This window comes from Ochlerotatus camptorhynchus, unplaced genomic scaffold (assembly GCF_037179485.1).
Source record: "Ochlerotatus camptorhynchus isolate MF236.1 unplaced genomic scaffold, CSIRO-AGI_Acam_v1.1 ptg000141l, whole genome shotgun sequence".
In the NCBI taxonomy this organism is placed as follows: Eukaryota; Metazoa; Arthropoda; class Insecta; order Diptera; family Culicidae; genus Ochlerotatus; species Ochlerotatus camptorhynchus.
Window position 1 is genome coordinate 3,797,297 of NW_027040631.1, and position 21,636 is coordinate 3,818,932.

A 21,636-nucleotide genomic window follows, 5' to 3' on the forward strand; every position below is an offset into this window, starting at 1 on the left:
CGTGATGCATACGAGATACAGATTTGAGTTATGAGCAAAAGTTGTAGCTAATAACAAAACCTACAAAATCTCAATACATCATTTTGTGGAATGCTGTTAATAAAAAAAAAGTTAGAGGCAAATGAATGTGAATGAATGTATGAAATGAATGCAAATGATTCTCCATGCCTGCATGGGATCACTGAATCACCGTCCGTTACTACTACATACTACTATGGCTAATGAGAAGTCAACATTGACAATTCAGTGCCAACATTTCAAAGGGGCGTAATTGCTTTTGTAAACAATGGCTTTAGCCGTCAATTTATCGCGAATGAAATCTTACCTCTCCAAAATTACAATGCTAGCTGGTAGAGGAAACATTCCTCTACCTGTTAGTGTCATTATTTTTCATGAGTGAGCTTTTATTCGCGAGAAATCGACGGCTAAAGCCATTGTTTACAAATGCAATTACGCCCCTTTGAAATGTTGGCACTGATTTATTAATATCGGTTTTTGGGGATGACAGCGAGATGGATCGGATGTCAATGAATTTGACGCTTCTCTGACAAATTTTCAGGACTTGAAAAATGAGTTACCGGGCGGTGTGTGCACTAGCGTGCATAGGAATCTTGTTAAGGAGGGGCAATTTTTTTCTATGGTACATTTCATCCAGTACTCCAAAGTACGTGGTGGATGGTGCTGTCCTCTTCCCACTTTTTCCCTACTGTTCAATTTAGCTAATTTTATTTATTTTTTGCCCCGGTGGTGGTTCATCTTCTTTACATTACATTGTGCAACGACGGAGCGATACAAATGCACCAGAAATTTTCAATAAAGCACTCTCCTCCATTCACCAGAATGGTGCACCAACAATTGTCAGTGAAGTTTGTTTTACCATGCACTTTTGTGGTGCAATTCGCAGACAAATTTTCAATGAAGCTTGTATTCATCAGAACGATGCGAATTATGCTCCAGAAAAATTAATAAACCTTGCTTCTACATTCACCACACTATTGCGAACGTTCCACAAGAAATATTAAGTTAAATGTGTACCTCCAAATTTTTAGCGTGATTCAATTTTTCCACTAGGGTTATTCATTTTGATTAGTCCCTCCATGATTGATGATATTTTTACACCAGATATTCAATAAAAAGCTTTCTCTTCGATTTACCACCACGAAGGTGAATTTTTTCAACCTTAAATTAACCCTCTTCTTTTATCCCTCCATGAACCACCTTAAAAAAAAATTACAACAGAATTTTTTTGTATGCACCACTTTGGTGCAATTTTTTGACCAAAAAATTTCATTGAAGTTAGTCCCTTCATGCACATTTGTGGTGCAATTTTCAGACACCATCTCAAAGGAATTGACGCAATAAAAGGTTTATAGTGCCCTTATAGTATGAAATGAAGTTATTTTACCTTCAAATCAAGTTATCAAGAAAACAATTTATTTTATATCGTAATTTGGAATTGTGGAAATAAACACCTTATTTATAAAAGGAGGGGCAATTGCAGCCCCCCCCCACCTTGCCCCACCCTGTGCACGCCAGTGGGTGTGTGTAGTTTTAGCTTTCGGTGATGTTGTTTCTTCGGTACTGACATTTTGCTGCTATTGTTGCGTGAATTAACGTGCTAACATTGCAACGGGTCTAGAACTTGGCCTTTAAGAAATGGTCCAGGTGTCAATGGAGACAAGTTGGAATGAATTAAAGGCTTTTGAAACACTTGGGAAGTTCTTCTAGCACATTATACAGCATATTCACAAATCTGCTTTGGTCACTCATTTGAGCTAACAGTCATCGTCAAGGCAAACCATGTCAATTGTCAGTGACAAATGCTGTCAGTGACAAACATGTGTAGATTTTTTTTATTAACAAAATTTGTAACGAAATTAAATGACTCGAGCAAAACAATTACATGGAGCCGTTAAACAGAACAAGCATCTACGTTCTAAACTGCTTGGATAGCAATAATGTGACACACAATGCACGAAATTACACTTTTTGTTACCGTTCTTTGTCATTGACGATACAATTAATGAGATTTTGACGAAGGTTTTTCTAAGGATCAAGTATGTCAGTGACTGGGTGTTGACTAAGGCCTGTACTCGAAAAAAAAAAATGCACCAGACAAAAGTGTTCGCCAAAAATTTATTTCAAGTCGGATTTTCTTAAAATACATTTGGATTATGTTTCGACATAATTACTTTATTCAATTTCCTTTCCATCGCTGAAAGCCCGCACCTTTCCCTTAAGACCCCTCATTACATTTTGTGCAATGGTGGAGCCGATCTTTTTGGTCACTTTCATCCATTCTTTCTTCAACTCCAGCTCGTTCTTAAACACCTTGGACGATTTTCGAACTTTGGCCTTCATTATGGCCCAAAATCTTTCCACCGGACGAATCTCTGGTGAATTTGGGGGGTTGGCGGTTATTGGTACAAAAACAATCGGTCGATGGTTGTTCCCTCAATTTTTGCAATCATGTACCGTTCCGATTCAAATTTCGGACGATTCAAATTTCGGACACTTTCATTTTTAATTAAATATTACATCCAGTTAGAAGCAAAGTAATAATGTTAGATGATCGTGGAGGGCACTAGTCAAAAAAATTTAAAATTTACAAGACATGTGGATCATATTCGACCGAGATAATCAACTTTTAAAAGTGTCCGAAATTCGAGTTTAAGTGTCCGAAATTTGAATCGGCACGGTACCACCATGTAAGTAACGATGAAAGATTTTTCACAGATGGGTCAACCATGGATGCTTCCACTGGATTTGGTGTATTTAATCAATTTCATAGCGCCTCCTATAAACTGCAGAAACCATGCTCCGTATACGTTGCGGAACTCGCAGCTATATTTTACGCAGTAGAGCGAATTGCCTCACTACCTTCCGACCATTATTTCATTTTTACGGATAGTCTCAGCTCATTGGAGGCTATTCGTTCAATGAGGCCAATGAAGCACTCCTCGTATTTCCTGCCTGAAATACGATCTAAACTGAGTGCTTTATCTAACTGCTCCTATACTATCACCTTAGCTTGGGTCCCATCTCATTGCTCAATTCCGGGTAATGAGAAAGCGGACTCGTTGGCTAAGGTGGGCGCTATGGAAGGCGATATTTTTGAGCAACAAATCGCCTTCAACGAATTTTTCTCCATTGCTGATGGTTACATTCTATTCTCCCACAGGTGTCGAACAAACCATGGTTCAAAGGGTTGGACATGAGCCGCGACTTTATACGCGTTATATCAAGGCTTATGTCCAATCACTGCTCGTTAGACTCGCACTTCTATCGAATTGGGCTCTCAGGCACAGTTTATGTGCGTGTGGCAGTGGTTATTACGATATCGAGCATGATGTTTGGTCATGTACCTTACACCGTGTTGCCAGATCTGAGTTATCCACATCCCTCAGGGCCCGAGGAAAACAACCCGCGATACCCGTTAGAGATGTCTTGGCGAGCCGAGATCTCGACTATTTGAATTTAATTTATGTGTTTTTAAAACGGATAAATCTGAGAATTTAGTAGTTAGTGTCATCTTGTGTTCTCCCAAGTTGTTAGCTGCCCATCGGTCTACCCCCATGTTTGTCTTTTTCATCAGAGTGTCGCTTAGTTCGAGATCAAGAGCACATTGCTCTCCAAACCTTGTGTTCACAATCCCTACCCTGCCATCCATTTGTTAAAATTTGTTACCCCTAACCTCGAGATAGCCGCGAGTAATCGGCCCCCGCTTTACTAACGTTAGTTTTAAGTAATTTTGTAATCTAATCAATGAATATTGGCTCCGCAAAGCTACGGCAAATGAGCCTGGAAAAATAAACGCATTGTAAAAAAAATAATCAAGACCCAGAGTTCAACAAACAGTCATATCAAGATCCCGGATTTAAAAACAGAACCACGATCATCTTCAAAGTTTTTCGAACATGTAAAACATTTCAATATCTCAAAATTAAAAAGAATGTTCAATATCCTCAATTTTCCCATTTTTTATGATCTTGAACTTCGAAAAAAATAGCATGATCCCAGAGATTCTAGATTGAGACATTTAAGTTTTGAAAATTTTGAAAAATCTAATAAATTTAAATCTTAAATTTAAAAAAATGTGGGCATAGAAAAAAAATATCAGCTTCCAAAACCCAAGTCAAAATTTGAGTTGTAGGACTTGAGAAAACCGATCCCGGATTTTTGCAAATTTCTAACATTCGTAAGCATTAAAATGTTAAAAATTTTGAACCCGCAAAGATTCCAAATATGATAAACTTTTATAAGATGCTGAAGTTGAATTCTCAAATCATTTAAAAAATCTTAAAATCTAAACTTGATTGTAGATTTGAGATATCTACCATTTTGTTCAAAAATATTTAAATCTATTTGATTCTGTGGTTGGAATATTTATTCACATAGGGGAATTTACGTATTCTCGTCAATCTAAGCAGCTTCCGCACTTCTATTAGCATTTTCTCAGTGTCACACACACATATGACGTGTCTGTTTGTTTACATTCATCTGCTGCTAGCTATTCTATCCATTCCAATCAACAAAACTGTCCAAAACGGTTTGAACTCGTTATTAAGGCGCTCCAAACTTCTCAGGTAAGTGTGACTATTGTCGGCAGCCTCTTTTACTTCGGCAACCTTTCCGTTTAAACTGCGTGTATACCAGCTGTTCTATTATCGGCAACTCGAAATCAGCCGTATTTTGATGTGCTTATGTTTCTTTTGCAGAAACACCTGGCATAACAGGTTTGCTCAGTCGTAAAAATGTATTAGGATGGAAGTTGAAAGACTAAGGAATCGTTTAAATACATTCAGCGAAGTAAGTGTTTTAGTGAGAAAATACATCGAAATTAACGTTTAAATTGTCGTTGCCGAAAACAGTCGATGGCTGCCGAAGCCATCATTTACCCTATCTAATATCAAATTTTAAAGATTCCCTCTAGCATGGTCTCAAAACCTTTCAGCCAATATTGCAAACTTATTAATCTACTAAACTCGAATTGGTAGGTTTTCTAGTGGAGTTTCTATAACGGCAGTATAGGACTTTTGCTCGAAAAAAGACCGATTTTCATATGTATTCAATGGAACAAAGGCATGGTTGATTTTTGCAACAGGTGTCGCTAGTATAAAAAAAGTAGAAGGGTCTGTGTGAATCATCAATTATCTTAACTCTTTCCGTTTTTTATGTGTAAGCGTATCAAATTTGTAGTATTTATTTCAAAGAGAAAGTTGATGAAGAGAATCCAAGGGACTGTCAACTTGAGTATTTTCGATTCATCTACCCGACTTTAAAAGGCGTATTATGATTTTTTTGTTATTTATGATTTTTTTAGTTTTGTGCATTTTGGTATTAAAGTGTATTCAATTCACCCTTCACAGGATTTCCTTCCGAATTATATGAATGGGGCGGGGCGGAAAGTATCGTTTGTGCAGAATATGTAAAAAAGGAGAGACTTCGAGAGATTGAACTCGTGAGAGCTAATTTTCTCACAAATTTGATTTCATTGGCTTTCTGGGGACTGAATATATGTACACCCAAAGCGAATTATTCCCACTTCTCTCAAATTCTATAACACTTCCTACCAGCGTGTTCTGGAAAATGGTCGGACGATAATTAATCTCACCAATACATTCGGGCCTACAATTCCACACCTTCTATAGAGACCAGGTTGAGCCTTGATAGCTAGCTGCTTGCGGGAACTGATGACCTTGAAAAATGTCCAAATAATACTCTTAACACATTTATGGTGGTCCTGAAAAGGTCCGTTTTGAAGTGATGGTTGAGTAATTTTGAGCTGGGTGTTCAACACGGATGAGGCTGTCGAGCTGTATGTCGTTTGGAGCGAGGGTGACACGCTTGGCATAGATGACCGACCCGCAGCGACTCACGAAGAGCTAGTGATTCCAATCCATAGCATAGCGGTGCAGCTTCTTCCTCCTTTGATGGTTGCTTATGTGGGCTCTGTAGCTCGCTGCTTGCAGGCAGCCTTTCGTTGTTACTGGAGAACAATTTTCAACGCCACACGCCGAAAACACTGCTACTGCTGCTACTGCTGCTACTAATTTCGATGACCGAACACCACCACACAGTGGTGTGGTCGTTGGGAGCGTGTGGTTCTGAGTATGACGATGAGTGCAAAATATTACGCATTTCCATCCTCCCTATTCGCACGCACCCGAGGATCGGAGTCGAATGCCACTTCGACTTGTTTCGTCTACTTACTACTCTCTGACGACTGTGCTGGGGAAGCAGCATATGCATGTAGGTAATTGGTGGATTTGTTAGCTAATTCGACGCTTTTGGACAATGCTGGACATTTACCAGTTTTTCAATAGTTTCTTGTTGAAAATCAACAATCGGAAGCATTGTTATCGATTTCTGATCGATTGGTGATAAAATTATTGAAATTGGATCAGGGGCAGCTGAGTTATTAACGTTCAAAATATTCCTTAATTTGTTACATGTTCCATTTTCGGTTTTCACAAAGTGCACCCCCATATAGAAATCAAAGACGTAGTCCTACGTCAAAATTAAAGGGTTGTGTCCTAGACACGATCACAGTATGACGTAGAACTACGCAAAATTGATGTATGTCATGCATTTTTTGAGTTTTATACTTTATCTTAAATTTTCCAAGTATTTCAATGTTTCGGTTATGGTTCAATGTTGGTTCAAGTATTTTTCCTGGAATGTAATAAATTATGGAAATTCAAATGTGGGGTACTAAACAAGCCGTTATATATTTTGGAGTAGCACCCTAGTATAGTCCACAAAGACACCATGCATGTTGTGGGATAAAACATTTGCCAAAAATACGCTATTTTTTTCAGCTCCTTGATCATTAGTTTTAAATAAGATCTCTGAAGCAGAGAAGAGAGTGAAGGTTGCATTTTATATTTCATCATAACGCAACACATAGTTGTTTTCCTTATTAGAAAGCGGTACTTTCAATATTGAACAAAATGTTGGTTCATATGTCAGCAAACTAGGGGAGTATAACGATCTTACGGGGTTTAAGCACCTCTTAGTTCTCCAATTTTGAGGACAACCCTAAGTTAAAAATTATCATGCATCATCATTTGTAGTTTACAGCGTGTTCTGCACAAAAAATACTTTCTATGCTCCACCCCTGACAGGATTTTTCACCGTTTTTTATGAATGGCAACAATTTACAAGCGTTCAAAACCTAACATTTTTTCACCATACATATTTTTTTATTTGCACCGCAGTATAGTCGACATAGACGTTGTTCTTCGCCAAAATGTGATTCCGAGGAAAGGGCTGAAAGCTGAAATATTGCTTAATAGCATACTGAAAACCCGAATTGATTGCATTCATTCTAATGTCCAAACAAAGTTAACAAAAGATACCCTTTTTTTAGAGATCTCAACTGGTGTCCATTTCAACCACCTCCCGAGTTTCACGTATCCGCTTACAAATTATAGATGTCTCCACCGTACGTAAACAATGGGGTAAGCCATTGTCTGTGGCTCAACTTTTGATGTAGGACTGCGTCTGTGATTTCTATATGGGGGAACACTTTGTGAAAACCGAAAATGGAACATGTAACAAAATTATGAAAGATTTTGAACGTTAATAACTCAGCTGTCCCTGGACCAATTTCAATAATTTTATCACCAACCGATCAGAAATATTTCTACTTAAGACATAAGATTTTATCATTTTTCAAAATGTCACTGTTGAAAATTGCATGAATGTGCAACTGTTGCTATGATAATTGCGCAACTGTTGTTGTGAAAAGCGATTTCGCTAACACTGATTTCAAAGTTGAATTCCATCCGGTCTCACCAAACGATTAAGTTTATTCAATCACCGTGTGGTGAGTGGTGGTGTACTCCAGTGCACAACGAAAGGCTCCCCGCAAGCAGGTAGCTATGAAGGCTGCCCTCAACCGCTGATCGGATTCAGTACCAATCACCGTGTGTGGTGGTGTCCGGTCGTCGGCATCAGTAGCAATGCTTTCGGCGCGTGGCGTTGAACACTGTTCTCCAGTACACAACGAAAGGTTGCCTGCAAGCAGCGAGCTGCAGCCCACATGAGCATCCATAGAAGGAGGAAAAAGCCGCACCGCTATTGATCGGAATCAGTAGCTCTTCGTGAGTCGCTGTGGGCCATCTATGCCAAGCGCGTCACCCTCATTCCAAACAACATACAGCTCACCAGCCTCATGAATGTTTAACACAACATTAAAGCTCAGCATTACTCAACCATCACGACAAAATGGAACACCATAATTTTGTACAAGAGTATTTTTTGGACATTTGTCAGGTCATAAATCGGATGTCTGTTTCCAAGATAGAGCTGGAATTAGGGCGTAACAGCTTATGTTAACAATGACTTCTTTCGATGATGTCTTGAAAGTAAAGGCTCGCCCACGAAAATAAACATCACCATCAGGTAGAGTAAGACTTCCCTTACCCGACGGTTATGTTGGTTTGCGTGAGCGTGCCTAGGATTCCTTAAAGAGAGAAGTCAATTTTAAAAACCAAAGTCGGTCGCGGCATAAAAGTGGTCTGATTTTGATGCAAAGATAATGCATTTTAATTCTTAATACACCAAACGATAGGAATTTTTTTCATTTTTCAAAATGTCACTATTGAAAATTGCACGAATGTGCAACTGTTGCTATGATAATTAAAATTATCACCGATTGCCAGCGGAAAGCGATTTCCCTAACACAGATTTCAAAGTTGAATTCCATCCGGTCTCATCAAATGGTGTTTATTAAATCACCGCGTGGTGAGTGGTGGTGTTGTCCAGTACACAACGAAAGGTTGCCTGCAAGCAGCGAGCTGCAGCCCACATGAGCATCCATAGAAGGAGGAAGAAGCCGCACCGCTATTGATCGGAATCAGTAGCTCTTCGTGAGTCGCTGTGGGCCATCTATGCCAAGCGCGTCATACTAAAGAGTATAAACAGAGAGAGCCCCGCTCAAATTCCTATTCCTACACAAAACACAAGCTCCTGCTGCACTTAACAAATAAGATTTATTATATAAGACCACGTAGTACTACGTCACCATTGCGTACAACCCCATAGGGCTGTCGCTTGTAGTTTTTTTTTTAAATCAGAAGACATGTTTTTGTTTCACTTCATGTGGACTCCGAAAGCAAACCAAGAATAAATTTTAAGTGAGACGTATTACTGATGTTGTTTTCCTTACATCTTGGAATGTAATCGATTTGAAGAAATCAAAATTCATTATTGTTATTTCAAATTTCTCATAAAAGTCAACTTCTAGAGACTTTTAAAGCTCTTTCAGACGAATGTTTTATAGCAAAAGTTGTTGTCTGTATCTCTTCTAATAAAAAATATATCCTACCCAATTATAGTAAAAAATGAATAAATTCAAATTGATTTTACACGATTAAAAAAAATAACATACCTCTAATTTTTCATATTATTGAGAATATTATACGCCCTTTCAAATGCCGTAAAAAAACCTTCTTTTTTTTTTGTTTTGTCCTAACCAAAGATATTTGAAAAGGGCATATTTTTAGTAGAAAAACGTCAATAACTTTTGATCGGCGAAAGATATCGACAAGCTCTGTACAGTTGCCTTCTAAAGATCTTAAAGTTATTTGAAGACACGTTTGCTGAGAAATTTGAAATGAGAAAACTAGAGCAAATCAAATATTTTTTTTAGAGACATCCTAACTCAATTCAAGAAAATTGCTCTAAACGGTCGGATATACAGCTTCCATTTCCCGGTGGTTTCCACCACCATGCAATACTAGGAACACCAGATTTAAAGACCTATCTTCATTTTGAAGACATTTAAAATTCTGTGAAGGTATTTTTTTCATGCAGACATTTTGAAGACATCTCATGATTTGTGAAATTGTTTCAAGACATGCGGAAGCTGAAGCAGGCTTAGCTGAATATTCGATTAGCTGGAGTTGAATACTTCCTGATCAACGTACAGTTTTGGGAGAATATCTTCACAATAATACTTGATCAACCTGAAGCCTTGAAAAAAAATCCAGAGGACTTTATTGTGATCGTCGATCAGCTGGAGATCTTTAAGTAATCCTAACCGATTCGCCATCTTGAGAGAGCCAATTGAATGTTTGACTAGTTCAAGATCTTCAGATTTCCTGATCAACCTGAATTCACTAATATCTGATTCAGCTCGCTAATCTAAGGAAGGACTCTAAAAACTGCAAATACTGAGTTTTTTCATCCGTTGAGACTAGTACTACGTACTTCCAACCATCTTAACAATGCATTTCAATGGTTTTTCTATCAACTATGAAAGATGGACATCTCACAACGCTCAACCTGATTTTCGTCTATGTACCATCTAGATACGCGATTATCCCTTAAAAGCCCGGGACAAACTTTTTATTTTCAAAAATTTGTATCTCAGAGATGCCATGGCCGATTAAAATGACTTTTTTTTAACATCATTCCGGTGAGTGGTTCTTACATTTGTTGGGTGGTACTTCCCCCCAGGACCCTCCCTCTTTTCTATATATGCAAGAATGTATTGGCACGGGGGTGTTTTTTTTTCAATCTTTATCATATATCTTACATATCATCGCGACAACATATTGATTTTTTTCGTAGAACTCCCGGAAATGATAAAGAACATTCATAAGATAACATGCCTACCATGGAATCAGTTCCGGATGTTCCAGATTATGGTTCCATATGGTCAAATTTATTGTCTGTCATAACAATATCAAGCAACATATAAAATCACATCTACTTGACGAAATATGACCAATGGCACTCAAAACGACGTCCACAGAGCTATATGGCCACCGTAAAACCGGTTCTACGGAAGCCATATGGCTCTTTAGTTGTTGTTTTGAGTGCCATTGGTCATATTTCGTCGAGTAGATGTGATTTGATATGTCGCTTGGTATGGGTATGAGCGATATCAAATTTGACCATACGGAACCATAATCCGGAATATCCGGAAAACCGGTCAAAATCATTATAATTAACTCGATTTTCAAAACGGCCGATCAAAGACATTTTTCGAATCATTTATTAGCCCGCACGCTAAACCGGCCATTTGGGTGTTGTGTACTGAACTGTAGAAATTCTAACAAAAAACTTAGATTTTCTTATATAGGTATAGAAGTAGGCAGATTATTTACAATCCATTTTCTGGTTTGCTTATATTTTAGTTGTAGGCCCTTTTGAAATGTTACGCAAGATAGGAATTAAAATGATTAAAAAAAGCCGGGAAAAAAGGCAGAGATTATTTACAATCCATTTTCTGGTTTATTTTATAATAAAAACATACTGTCTGCTTCCCGGTTTGCTTGGAGCTGCAACCTGAGTGTGACTCCGATGATGAGGAAACATTATTCTGTATCACGATGTTTGATTCGGATTTTAGTATTCAAGATAGTTAAAATCAACAACAGTGAAATATAAGTCTTCTGCTGCTGTTCATCACTTTCAAAACAAACGAGGTTAAACATCCAGCTGAAGATTTCAAAAAGTCTTAAACGAGCCTTAAACTCGAATTGTTGTCAAGAAATAAACAAGACCTTTTGCAAAAATCCACTCGCAATGAGAGAAAGATTCGCTCTAGATTACTCCAAATTTTTCACTGCCCCCTCGGATCAACTTTGTTCCGTGCGAAACAAGCTATAGTAGCTTCCAAAACACACCGCAAACGATCGTCATTCAAACCACCCATCGTGGCAACAACGCACTCCAGGTAGAATTTTAAGGACACCGAACGAGAAGGGAGAAGCAGTATATACTTCTCTTCAACATGCTGCTGCCTGCTGCTCGCCGTAGCGCACGGCAGGCAAGTATATAGGACCAAAAGTAGCAAAATACGATAGGACGACTGCTATAAAAGCGACACAGCCAGCCAGCGTTTTTTTTTTAGTATTATTCCGACCACCATCCAAGTTACATCCAGTGAAGTAAGAAAGCAATCTGTAGAGAAATAGTGAACTAGTTAGAATAAAAGTAGTGTTAAGGTGATAATTTGATTAGTGTGTTGAATCTTTCAATCCGAACGAAATACAGTCCACTTCCAACCCACCGGAGTTGGCCACGGTAAACGCGCCAACATAGTGGTCCTTCGAACCGGATCCAGCGCCGCCCGTAGGAAAGGATTCAACACCATCGCCACTCGACCGAGTGTATTCCGACACGCTTCCGTGGTGTGCCAACCACAACGTGTACCGCCAGGAGAGGAATCAATTATTGATCACCGCCGCTTGCGAATCCGATTCGCAAGTTTCAACCCGCCCGCCGAAGGATTTTTCTACAGAACCGCTATTCCGAAACCATACGTACTCGTGCTGTGTGTAACGTACGACGTGACAACGAGTTCATTATGCCAGTGGATCGAACCCCGAAAGGTAAGCCTGCTGCTAAGGAAGCAGTTGAGGGCACAGGCAAGGAGAAGCAGCACGACGAGTCAGCAATATTCGAAGGATTTGCAGAATGGGAAATCAGTGCTGATTCCGAAACCGTGAAGGAAATAACGTCGCTTTCCCGCCAGCGAGACCAGGTCACCATGAAAGTAGTGCGTGTGCAAAGGGCGCTTGTTGCCGCTCGAAACTTGGTGAGCCTCTCACAACTCAGGAAGTACATGAAGAATATCGATGTGGCCTACAACGAATACAGCGCAGTGCATAGCAAACTGGTTGCTATCATTCCCCAAGAAAGTTTTCAACAGCAGGAGGAAGTTTATGTCGCATTTGAAGACCGATACAACTTCGTCCGCACGACCATCGCTGAGCTAATCATGGCACACGAAAATGCCAGTGTTCGTTCTCAAGCCCCGCAACAACAAATCATCGTCCAACAGCAACCGTTGAAGGCTCCAATTCCAACCTTCGATGGTGATTATGCCAACTGGCCGAAGTTCAAGGCCATATTCCAAGACTTGATGGCCAACTCAGGAGACTCGAACGCGATCAAGCTGTATCATCTGGACAAGGCTCTGGTTGGTGCAGCAACAGGTGCTCTGGATGCCAAAGTAATCAGCGAAGGTAATTACCAGCAAACGTGGACCATTCTCACCGATCGCTATGAAAACAAAAGGATCATAGTCGAGACGCACGTTCGTGGTCTGTTCAACTTGCAAGGAATGTCATCCGGATCCCACAAGGAGGTGCGACGTCTGCTCGATGAGTGTACCCGCCACGTCGAGAGCCTGAAGTATCTTGAACAGGAATTCCTCGGTATTTCCGATTTGTTTCTGGTTCATATGCTGACGACCGCCATGGACAACACGACCAGGATGGCATGGGAAGGCACACAGAAGAAGGGCGTGCTACCCAAGTATGCGCAAACCATTACGTTCCTGCAATCGAGATGTGAAATGTTGGAGAACTGCGAAACAGCTTTCCAGAAGGTTAATGCGCAGCCCGCTTCCAAATCGACCCCGAAGGTACAAGCATTCCAACCGAAAGCAAGCAACCCGAAGGTCCATGCCGCCGCAACCACACCAATCAGCAAGGAGGTTTGTGATTTCTGCCAAGGTGCACATCGCAACTACCAATGCAATGCGCTTGGTAACATGTCCTTTGACAAACGTATGGAGAAGGTACGCACAACTGGTGTGTGTTTCAACTGTCTGCGCAAGGGGCACAGCTCCAAGGAGTGTTCATCACCGAGGTGCTGCCAAAAGTGTCAGAAACGGCATCATACACAACTCCACAACGACGAGGTAAACCGAGAACCGAAAGCCAACGTGTCCGTTTCGAAAGAAGAGTCCCGCACAGTTCAACCGAACAGCACGGTAGCAAACCCGCCATCCGGAAGAGATATACCGAGCACATCCTGCTCGTGTAACTACGCCGATTCCACGAAAACTGTGTTCCTGCTGACAGCGGTTGTCAACGTGCTGGACGAAAACAATCAACTGCATTCATGCCGAGTACTGCTAGATAGCGGCTCTCAGGTAAATTTCTTAACAAACAATTTTGCAAATCTTTTAAGAATTCAGAAGCATCGTGTCAACGTTCCAATCTGTGGCATCAACGACGTCAGGACTGTAGCCCACGACAAGGTGATGGTCAACATCCGATCTCGACTCACCGACTTCCAAGCACACGTGGAGTGTTTGGTTACGCCCAATGTGACAGGTGTCATCCCGCCAACAAGAATCGACGTGTCATCTTGGAACATTCCCTTCGGCGTCCAACTAGCCGATCCGGAATTCTACAAACCGGACAAGATCGATATGCTTCTTGGTGCAGAGTTATTCTTCAAGTTGATGCGACCAGGACATATCAAACTCGACGACAGCCTTCCCGATCTCCGTGAAACCTGCCTTGGATGGGTTTTAGGCGGTCATTCACTAACACGATCCACGCCAATCAACCACAACATTCGCTCATCGTATCGTTGGATGACATCGAGGAATCCATTCAACGATTTTGGAGGCTCGAAGAGGTGCCAGATTCGAGTCCTCTGACGAAGGAAGAACAGGAGTGTGAAGCCCATTTCGTCGCCACCCACCAGCGTGATGAAAATGGACGATACCAAGTGAGGCTACCGTTCAAGGATAACGTGCACGAGCTTAGTGACTGCCGAGCGGTTGCTTTGAAGCGATTCCAGATGCTGCAGCGGAACCCCGATTTGAAAGAGGAGTATGTTCAGTTCATGCGTGAGTATGAAGAGCTGGGACACTGCCACGAAGTACGAGAAGAAGACGATCCACCGCACCAGCAAAACTACTACTTGCCGCACCATGCGGTACTTCGCCCATCAAGTTCGACCACCAAGTGCAGGGTGGTATTTGATGCCAGCGCCAAACCAACAGTGAACAACCGTTCACTCAATGAGGTTCTACAAGTCGGTGCAGTGGTACAGAAAGAACTCTATGACGTCATACTCAGGTTCTGCAAGTACCCAGTTGCATTCACAGCCGACGTGCCGAAGATGTATCGACAAATCAAGATGCATCCAAGGGACACACACTATCTCCGTGTTTTTTGGTGTGAGCAGCCGTCAGAGCCACTCCGAGTCTTGGAGCTCACGACGGTTACATATGGAACAGCATCGGCTCCGTTCCAAGAATCAACCGATTTTCCGATCGGTGCGCAAATCGCCAAGGAGGATTTTTACGTCGACGATGCACTTTCCGGTGCAAATTCACTTCCGGAGGCCCTAGAAGCAGCAAGGCAGCTGGAAGGCTTACTGAAGAGAGGAGGGTTTTCGCTGCACAAGTGGTGTTCCAACTCAAAAGAGTTTTTGGACCACATTCCAAACGATCGACTGGAACAGCCCGTTCCATTGGGAGAATACGGACCGAATGGAGTCATCAAAGTGCTAGGCTTGCTTTGGGATCCAAAAGCCGATCATTTCCTCATCGCAAGGCCGCCACAATGTGATTTGAATCAACAATCAACGAAGCGTATCATCTACTCCGAGGTGGCCAAGCTCTTTGACCCGTTAGGACGTGTCACCAGTGATTGTCGTCGCCAAGCTACTAGTGCAACAGCTGTGGAAGCACAAGATTGGCTGGGATGAGCCCGTCAACGACTCGATACAGGAGCGATGGGTTGAATTTGCAAATACCTTGCCAGCACTCGACAAAATCGCCATACCAAGAAGAGTTACGTTCCACGACGCCGTGTCCTACGAAATCCACGGTTTTGCCGACGCATCATCATTGGCGTATGGTGCATGTGTTTATGTTCGAAGCCTGTTCTCCAACGGTTCCGCCAAGATGAAGTTGCTAAGTAGCAAGTCCAAGGTTGCTCCGCTACATGACCTTTCAACGCCTCGAATGGAATTGTGTGCCGCATTGCTACTAACTCGACTCATTCAGAGGATTATCCCAGCCATGCAAATGGAATTCCGTGACGTGGTCCTCTGGTCGGACAGTCAAATCGTTCTGGCGTGGATGAAACGATCAGCCGATCGCCTCAAGATTTTTGTCCGAAACCGAATTCATGAAATCAATACCTCCACTGCAGGATATCGCTGGTGCTACATCCGATCTGGTGATAATCCAGCAGACATCGTGTCCAGAGGTCAGCTACCAAACGATTTGCGCAGAAACAATCTTTGGTGGACCGGACCAAGTTTCCTCACGAAACTCGAGTACGACGAAGAGGAGTTAGTCGATATCCCCGACCAACAGCTTCCCGAAATGACAAGCACCGAAATTGTCACTTCGGCTGTGGTGGAACAGTTTTCACTGTTTTCCCGCTTCAGTGACTTCAGGAAGATCGAACGCATCATGGCATTGGTACTTCGATTCATCGCCAACATCCGCACCAAGAACAGGTCACAACGTATCTTCAACCGGTACGTTACTATTTCCGAACTCCGTCGATCGAATTTCACCATTATGAGGATGGTTCAACAGTCAGAGCTAGCTGACGAAATACGTCGTGTCCAAACCAACAAACCGTGCCGCAAGCTAGGAGGCTTGAATCCAGTGTTCGTGGATGGATTGCTTCGAGTTGGTGGTCGGCTGCAACATTCGAATCTACGAGCCGAGACGAAGAATCCGATTATCCTTCCGAACAGACATCCACTGACGAAGCAGCTAATCCGCACAATGCACATCGAGCATTTGCACCTTGGGCAAAATGGCTTGATTGCTGCTATGCGCCAGAGGTATTGGTTGCTGAGCGCCCGTTCAACCATCTGGCAAGTGACCCGCAATTGTGTAAGATGTTTCCGCACAAATCCAAATATGTCAACGCAGCTGATGGGCAATCTTCCTCAACCGAGGATAAATCCAGCACCTCCGTTTGCAGTGACTGGTGTCGACTACGCCGGCCCATTTTGGATCAAGATGGGAAATTACCGATCCAGGCTCATCAAGGCTTACGTGGCAGTATTTGTTTGCATGGTAACAAAAGCAGTGCATCTCGAGGTCGTGTCTGATCTCACATCCGACGCCTTCTTAGCTGCGCTACAACGGTTCATCAGCCGAAGAGGAATGGTGCAACAGTTGCATTCTGACAATGGCACCAATTTCCGAGGAGCACAACACGAGTTGCACCAGCTATATCAACAGTTCCAGGATCAGCAGTTCACAGGACGTATCCAGTCCTTCTGTCAGCCAAAAGAGATCAAGTGGCATTTCATACCGCCGAACGCACCCGAGTTCGGTGGCTTGTGGGAGGCCGCTGTAAAATCGACAAAGAGACATTTGGTCAGAGTGGTTGGCTATTCCAAATTGTCATTTGAAGAGCTAACAACCATACTCACTGAAATCGAAGCAGTTCTCAACTCTAGGCCACTGTTTTCGATTTCCTCCGATCCAGCCGACATAGAGGTAATTACGCCAGCTCATTACTTGATTGGTAGACCACTTACAGCCGTTCCGGAACCATCCCTTGAAGACATCCAAATTAATCGTCTGAAAAGATGGCAACATCTACAGAAGATGCGTGAGGATTTTTGGAAATCTTGGTCCAGAGATTATTTGTGCAGCCTTCAACCGAGGTCAAAGAATACCAAGACGACATCCAACCTTCGCCCAGGAATGGTAGTTCTACTGGAGGACAAAAATCAACCACCGCTTAACTGGAAGCTAGGCCGCATCATTCAGGTATTCCCAGGGCCCGATGGATTGGTCCGAGCCATCGATGTGTCGTCTAACGGAGTTACCTACCGACGACCGATCAACCGGATCGCAGTTTTGCCGATTGAGGACAACGAGCCACCAACCCTGAGTGATGTTGAATCTACGAGTCAACCGGGCGGAGTATGTTCCGTGCGAAACAAGCTATAGTAGCTTCCAAAACACACCGCAAACGATCCTCATTCAAACCACCCATCGTGGCAACAACGCACTCCAGGTAGAATTTTAAGGACACCGAACGAGAAGGGAGAAGCAGTATATACTTCTCTTCAACATGCTGCTGCCTGCTGCTCGCCGTAGCGCACGGCAGGCAAGTATATAGGACCAAAAGTAGCAAAATACGATAGGACGACTGCTATAAAAGCGACACAGCCAGCCAGCGTTTTTTTTTTAGTATTATTCCGACCACCATCCAAGTTACATCCAGTGAAGTAAGAAAGCAATCTGTAGAGAAATAGTGAACTAGTTAGAATAAAAGTAGTGTTAAGGTGATAATTTGATTAGTGTGTTGAATCTTTCAATCCGAACGAAATACAGTCCACTTCCAACCCACCGGAGTTGGCCACGGTAAACGCGCCAACAAACTTTATGTGGAATATATCGCGAATTGGTTACCTGTAAATTAATGATTACCAATACGCGATATATTCCTGATAATACAAAACCATCCATGGACCTTACTGACTACCATAACCATTTCCATTAAAGTTCTCAAACCTATAGTAAAAAGGTTCTAATATAGTTCTCTTTCCGAAAATGTATGGAGAACACAAGAATGTTGAATGGTAATGGTTCTTAACAACCCATTATTTGTAAGGTTCACTTCCAAAAACCCATAATATCAAAGGTTACAACTTAATCACACAAACACAAATGTAAAGTTCCATAACCATTTCAGTTAAAGTTTAGCAGGGATCATAAACAATTGTTAACCATTTTCGGTAAGGTCAAGTTATGGTTCGCGTTTAGGCGGGTAGCCACCAGGGGTGGGGCTGTCAAATACGAAAAATCGTCGCCTACCTCGTATAACTATAATAATATAATATAATTCATAGTCTGGCGGATAGAATTTCGATCTATCAAAAAGCGGAACCAGTTCAATATATTTTAGACCAACAATTGAAAAGGTACTATCAACTTTTATAAACAAAACGTTGATTATTCTTTCCTCGTCAATCGAACGCAAATTACCGGCATCATTGGATAGAGGAAACTTTCCTCAGCCCAAAGATGGTGTTAGTTTGCGTAGACGAGCCGTTAGTCACGCGAAAAGGGTTTCCGAAGTTTTGTTCGGAATAGCTGATATGCTCTTTTCTGTTGTTGGTCGTGATTTGCTAGATTGGTTCCGCTATTTGACAGCTCAATTGGTTCCCGAGATTCTATCCGCCAGACTATGAATATAGCAACTATACGTATAACTGGTTCCAAACGTAAACAAGCCATAAGAAACCAACATGGTTTGTTTACGTTTGGAACCAATTTCAAACAAGAATGATCAGTAGGCTGATTTGATAGCACGCCCCTGCCAGGTAGCAACCTGATGTCAGTATCAGATCACACAGTTAGAATATCAATATAATTCGCCTCAATGTCAGTACGTAAATGACATTGACATCGTAAAGCGATCACATTCAAAGTTCTGACGCAAATATTTCTTATAAGCGCCAACTAATCGAGTACCGATCTTTAGAAAACTAGTGATATTCATATGGATAGTAATATAAAAGCCGTACCGCCTGATATCTTGCTTACTACGAATATCAGTGTTGCAAGTGAAATTCAGTGCTAAACCAATATCTTGCCTCAATTGACATTGTTGACAGCACTGCCACTTGAAAACATCAGAATCCGCAAAAACGTCAAAGAAAGAATCTCTTCCTCCGGACAAAAATGCAACGAATAAAATACAAATCCCTGCAATTCAATTTAGAAAAATCTCCCGTTTTGCCAACGAACGAAAATCACAGGGATTTCCAGAGATGACGAAATCGCTACAACAGCGTCCGGAACAAGTGATACTTTATCGTTCTCAGAGGGACCTGCAGCAGCGCCCGGTGCTCGGAAAGACATCGTAAAAGTTATCCCTCCCGACGAGGAGAACGAGAAAGTAAATAAATTTTCTGGATATTTAATGTCTGGTGCGGTTATTAAGGGGGATCAGGAACGGTACACCCTTGCACTCTGCGGCAACTCTACCGACTACTACTACTACTATGTAGCAGGGAAGCAATGTCCGGTCCGGTCGTGAGTGTCCCCTGCAGACGTGGGCTTGTAGGAATTTAGGAGCTGCACATAACACTGAAACTGCTGGTATCACTTACGGTTGGATTTTTTGGGGGGAGGGATTGAATCCGATGCCGGGCGAAGGTTAGACTGACCAAAACGGACTGCCAGCACAAATCCAGTTCCAGACAGGATGACGATTCGAGTGTTTTCGGCGTCGTAGTTTAGGCATGGGAAAAAATGGATGACGACCTCCCATTCGAATGGCAGCTATTTTCAAGGTTATGTGGCGGAATTCGAAACGGAAGCAAAGCCCACAATTAATTCGGGGTGGTGTGATGATTTTCGGGATGACCATATAGAATCGAGACTGCGTTTCAGAGCGACGCGATTCGCAACGGCGACGTCTCGGTGGGAGGTACAGTAAATATTTGTGCTTCGTCTCGCGGATGCTCATCTTCCTCCATCGGCGAATAAAAAAAAAAAACTGCTAGGAGATCCTTTTGATCAAAGCCCAGTCATTTTTAATCGTCCGGGTGAAAAATAGCTTTATCGATTATTATTTATTTTGGTGTTATTTTTTGCTTGTGACTCCAACCCCTCAAGTGTCTGAATGCCGGTGGCGTGGTACAATGGGTTTTTGGTTATTTGATTTGCGTTTTTTTTTTATTCTCGCGTCTGTTTTGACTCTGAAAGGTGAGAAACGGTTCCGTTCCAGTGAGTCTTCACGCGAGATGCTTCCAAGAGCCTCATCCAATAAAGGAACCATAATGCGAGGCAATCAGTCAAATCTTCTTTCTGAAGGCACCATCTCCGCGATCAAAGTTGGCTCTGAGTCTGGGGAAAAATAATTGCTGCCCATCTTCACGCCTTCGATCGGCCTTGGTCAGGGTTGCAAAAAAAAAATCAGACACAGCTTCTCATTCCTCCTAAGAATTCATTTTTACAAATTCCTTTCATTACAAAGCGAATATATTGGCATCGATTGTGATTTCAGTTGACTCATCAGTTGAATGACTTTTGATTTTGTGCCACCCCGAAAATACCTGACCGGAGATCGGAATTTTACTCACAACGAGCAAAAATTCAACCCTTTGAGGCAAAAAATTCCAGCGATGACCAACCAACGTCGAACTGAAGAAGAAGCTCCAAGGCCGACCGCAAGGCAAGTACCTCCGAAAAATTCACGACCTATGGCTGTGGCGGCTGTAGAAGCTATTCGATTAAACGCCCCTCTCCTTACTTTGGGCTCTTCATTACCTGGCAACGCAAGTAAAAAAAAAAGAAATAACCAACGTGATTAGAACTTGTTGGCTAATGAGAAGGATTCCGCGCCTGCTGCGATGACGCGATTTGTGTGCTGACCGGCTGGGGCTGGATTGTGCGATGTGCGAAAAAACAAATCATCAAATCTGCTGCTTTTTATTTTTTGCTCAAAACCCCACATTACTTGAGCCATCAGTCCCGAAGTGAAAAGAAGAGCTTCTCCAGAAGTTCTCGATCATCTTGAAACTTGCGAACTGCTTCGAATGCGGCAACAAGATGCTGCTCGTCATGTTTGATAATGCTTCTGTTTACGCTTTCCTCCGGCGGCTCCTTCTCCTCTCCGGGGGTCAGTCCGTCGGCCAGTCAGGCCTCTCTTTTGGACGGGACTTGAGATGAATCACCCACTCCAGGTTTGATAGGTTCATTTAAGGTGATCAAGATCCGTGTTCGGTTCTAATGAAAATGTTCGTCCAAATTGAGGAGGAATTTTGCCTTCTGGGGTAGGCATTTTTTTGGGGGTTACAGTCAGAGCAGCTTTTGCCTCGTTATTACGTAGCTTTTCGAAAATCTACAGCTTGAGCTTGAGCTTGAGCTTGATT